The following is a 4,845-nucleotide window of genomic DNA, read 5'->3' as shown; positions in this document are numbered from 1 at the left end:
GGCAAACCTCTAAACCACATGATCCTTATCTCACGTTTTAATCCTAAGCATTGGTGTTGATTACCACATTTGCAGCGCAGTTGACTAAGGCTCATGTGGAACGCGCACTTTGGATCATCAAATCTGCCACCTCAATTAATGAGGGAGATCTGATGGTCCACGTAATTTAGACTTTTCTGATTTTTATTTTAATTTCATTTTCTTCAATAATTCATATTAAATTCAATATTGATCCAAAAAATATGAGACTTTCACCAAAAAATTTCAAATATTTTTCTCTTTCATTTTCGGAAATAAAATTATTTTTTGGATCATTATTAATATTTTTCATGAATTAATTGATTTTGCATTTATTTTTAATTGTTTAAAAATATTTTTAAATGTTCACAAATTATGAAATTTTTCTCCAAGGTCCTTTGACCTTGTTTGACCTATGATAAATCTCATGGCCATTTCTTTGGTGTTTTGATGAGATTTTAGGAATTGGACAAAAAATATTTGAATTAAATGCACTATTTTATTATTTTTAATTGAATAAATGCCAATTAAATTTTGTTGAACATTTGTATTGACTTAATTGAGTTTGCTTGTTTGTTGTTAGGCCTTGGTCAAGGTTGATTTGACATTGTCAAGTTAATATCATTGGATTTAGAGGATTGATGGAATGTATATTCCATATCCCAAAATGAATGAATAATATTAATTTAATAAAAGTCCTCCTTTGACCAATTTGTGATATCATTCATCCCCTTCCCACTTCATCTCATTCCTCTTCTTAATTCATTCATTCCATTTGGCCTATGACATCTCAAAGTCCTAATGCTAGTTGATTGAAAATTTGACATGAGTATGGATGAGATTAGGTCACACCTTTTGCATATTCACTACAACAAACAAGACCTTAGACATCGCTTTTTTTAGCCTTAGACAGCGCTTTAAAGCGCTGTCTAAACCTCCGCTGCTAAAGGTTTAGACAGCGCTTTTTTAAATCTTAAAAGCGCTGTCTAAGCCCCCCCCCTTAGACAGCGCTTTGGCCAAAAGCGCTTTCTAAGACCCTCCTATTTTAATTTTTTTAGGTATACCTTAGACAGCGCTTTTCAAAAAGCGCTGTCTAAGCCCCCCCCCCTTAGACAGCGCTTTTGCCTAAAGTGCTTTCTAATCCCCCCCTTAGACAGCGCTTTTTACAAAAGCGCTGTCTAAGGTATACGAAAATTTTTGAAGCTTTTGTTTTAAACCACATTTTTTCCAGGTTTAGGGTTTAAATTAAAAAATATTTTTAATTTAAAACACATCCCACAAACTCAATTCAACCCATAACTGAACGGATCGGACAGTTTTGACAACAAAATTGAAAATCCGTCGAAGAACCCAACCCATTGAAATTTGATAAGGTTGGGTAATGGGTTCTGTAAACTGAGGTTCTATGTTGGATCACATAGACTTGTTTAAAATACTAAACAGTAATTTAGGGGGAATTTTCTGTCCAAAATTCAAAATATTTGAAACTAGTATTCAATAACCAAAATAAGATCATGCCCAGTAAAATAAACATAATTAAAATATCTTTTATCAAATCACAGTACAGAACTTCAAAAGCAAACAAAAATTACCAAAACTGATAAGAACTTCACCATACAGAAATCGGGAATTACTTTCAACATAGATGATAAAATCTCTATACTAAGAGTGCCAACCAAATCTCATATGCCAGAAAATGCCTTCTTTGCACCACTGGATGATCCATCTGGGATGACTTTCAATACATTGAACCTCACTGTCTTGGAGAGTGGCCTATAGAAGTGGCACAAGTAAAGGCTTAGTCACACACATACATATACCAATATCTATATGATAATATACTAAAATAAAAGTATCTATGGGTTAATACAGAAATGATAGAATTCTGCTAGAGTTTCACCTGCATTGACCAATAATGACATGATCACCTTCCTTAACACGGAAGGCAGGTGACACATGAGCTGGAATGTTGGAATGCCTCTTCTCATACCTAAGTAGAGCACGTAAGGAAAAAGGTTTTACAAATTATGTTTATCCATGCATGCAAATTAAAAATGAAGAGCATGCCATTAAAGGAGAATACCTCTGATATTTCTTAATGAAGTGAAGATAATTCCTCCTGACAATAATAGTCCGATTCATTTTGGCACTGTGACAGGTTCCGGCTATGATACGACCACGGATGGAAACATTGCCAGTGAATGGACACTTCTTGTCAATAAAGGTTCCTGTATTTGAAATTCAAAGGTAATTTCTGTATTAGAAGCAGAAATAAAATAACCATAACCATATAATCATACAGAGATATATTAAGAATAGTCTGCCTCTATATATTGAGACCATTATTCTGTTTGCAATTAACACTTTCATGAAGCAAGATACAAGCATTTACATTTGCCCCATATATATACCAATTCTTTCAAAATAGATACCAAAACCATTCATTAAAAAGCAACACCTAATAACTTGAACAAGTATTGAGGATTTCTAAGCACATCATAGAGACCCGAGACCTCAATACTTCCAATAGGAATACAATACAAAACACACAACAAAAACAGAGTTGGCAACCTCACAAGTATGAAATCATAGAAAAATATAGAGATGTAATTAAGCATCCACTACACAAATCCAAAATGCTCTAGTAGTATTCTATTGCATTATTTCTATCTTTCTCTAATTTTGATTTGCATCAATTCGCTATCAAAGTGTGTTCATCACTCATCTCCTTCAAAAGGCTACATTTATACATTCAAAACCAAACATCAACACACTCTCGAAGACACTCCATATATATACAAACACTGAGATATATAAATACAGAGAGAAAGGAACCTTCGATGGCTTCTTTGGGGGTCTTGAATCCAAGACCAACAGATTTCCAGAAGCAATTTCCACCTTTACCGGGCCTCTTCCCTTACCAGATTTCTTCGAGCTACGAAATTGAGCAAAAACAACAAACAAATATGGATCAACAATCATCACAGTTAAAAACAAAACACACATTGAGATATGAAGTGCTGAATATACCATAAAAACACTTTGGGTTGTTTGAGATAAGCCTTCTCAGTCTGTAACAGATTAAAAAATACACATCAATGGAAAATCGAAACATAGCAGAATGAAAAAACGAAAAACGAAGCAACAAGAAGTTACTTGTTCAGCCATGGTGGAATTGCGGAGGAGGGATTTGGTGAAGCCGCACGCACTGGAAACCTTCTCGCTCAGATTTTTGGTAGAGGATGAGAAACCCTAACCTGATTGTTATATGTCTACCCGGTCAAACCTTAAACCTAAACCTGATTGTTCTAATTTTTTTTTTAATTGAAAGACTTTAAACAGCGCTTTCTCAAAAGCGCTGACTAAGGTCTATATTTAAAAGCGCTTTCTAAAAGCGCTGTCTAAGGGGGGGTCTTAGACAGCGCTTTCTAAAAGCGCTGTCTAAGACCCCCCCTTAGACAGCGCTTTCATTATTTTTTTAGAACATTTTCCGTGTTTTATTTTTATTTTAACCTTAGACAGCGCTTTCTTTTAGAAGCGCTGTCTAAGATGCGCTGTTAAAAAACCTTTTTGGCGTAGTGATTCTTTTTGTGTGTGGTATATTTTATGAGCATAGTCCATTATACTATGTCTCTAACATGCATTAACACCAAAATTCTATTGCCCGGCCTCAAATAGTGGTGACTTCTACATAAGTCCAATTACGATTGCTTAACATAGCGCTAAATTTTTGACACAAAAGGCATAAGCATTCTAGTTAGTTAGATTGTAAGTCTCCCCTCTTTCATGGTATTGCGTGGAAACTTGGTCTTCTTTCCTTCCTTTGGAAGATGTATTGGTTCAAGGATCCATGCTTGTGATAAGTGGGTTGAGTGTTCTCCAAAGAATGTCTTGAAAAAGCAAAAGCAAAAGAAAAGCAAAATTAAGTTCTAACCTACTAACTACTAACTTTTAATTTCAAGTTGTTACTTTAATGCAATTTACATTTAGCACTCTATTTCATTTGCCATTGTACATATCATTCTAATTGTTTATGTTAATGTAATTTTCACTTTGTCCATTTGGACCATATTGTGTGATATATTTTGTTTGTGTGGTCTTTGACCATTAATGTACATAATAATCATAAAAGCATTAAAAAACTTTTGACTGGACCGTTGGCTTGATCTTGAGCAAATGGACTTAGAATCTAGGCAACCTCCCTAAGCTAAAGGACTTGGCCAATGCGAATTTGTGAAGGACCAAGTGCTTGCAATTTGAGTTTCATATGATACATATTTGAAGATATCTCTAAGATTCATCTGCAACATGATCATTGTGAAGTTGTTATTTTGAACCTGTGACTTGTGGAATTCATCTGTTACATGGGCTATTTTGAAGAAGATCATGGAAATGATAAGCTTGGATGATGCCATCTTTATTTGATGTCTTGCTCTTCAAGAGAATATAATTGTGCATTTGTATGTTGCTTGATTCTAAAAGTCCAAGGGAATTCTGGCTTTCTATTGACATTTTTGTCTATTGGATTGCTACCCATTTGGTCAGATCTTTTCAACTCTAAACTTTTAAATTTTGTGCATAGGGTAGTCTCTTCATCTTCTCCCCACTTTTTTAATTTCAAAATCTCTCCCTCCATTTTCAAAATCTTCTTTGTGTGAACTATTTTGGTTCTAAACTTTGACCATTTTTGCAAAAAGATAGAAACTTTGGCCTTATGCCATTGCATTTTCAAACTTATTTTCTTAAATCAAACTTGTGAACAAACTTAACTATACTTGACTTAAACTTTCAAAAAGCCAAAAAGAACTAACTCATTCATACCATTTT

The 4,845-nt window shown here is 34.2% G+C and overlaps 1 pseudogene; it reads right to left on the bottom strand.

The window, feature by feature from the left end:
* Positions 1 to 1,700: 1,700 nt before the first annotated feature.
* Positions 1,701 to 3,186, bottom strand: LOC127135335 (40S ribosomal protein S11-like; annotated as a pseudogene).
* Between the last annotated feature and the right edge of the window lie 1,659 nt (positions 3,187 to 4,845).

The sequence above is a fragment of the Lathyrus oleraceus genome, chromosome 4, assembly GCF_024323335.1.
Source record: "Lathyrus oleraceus cultivar Zhongwan6 chromosome 4, CAAS_Psat_ZW6_1.0, whole genome shotgun sequence".
In the NCBI taxonomy this organism is placed as follows: domain Eukaryota; kingdom Viridiplantae; phylum Streptophyta; class Magnoliopsida; order Fabales; family Fabaceae; genus Lathyrus; species Lathyrus oleraceus.
The sequence above is the reverse complement of the archived record's forward strand: the minus strand, read 5'-3'. Positions and strand labels throughout refer to the sequence as shown.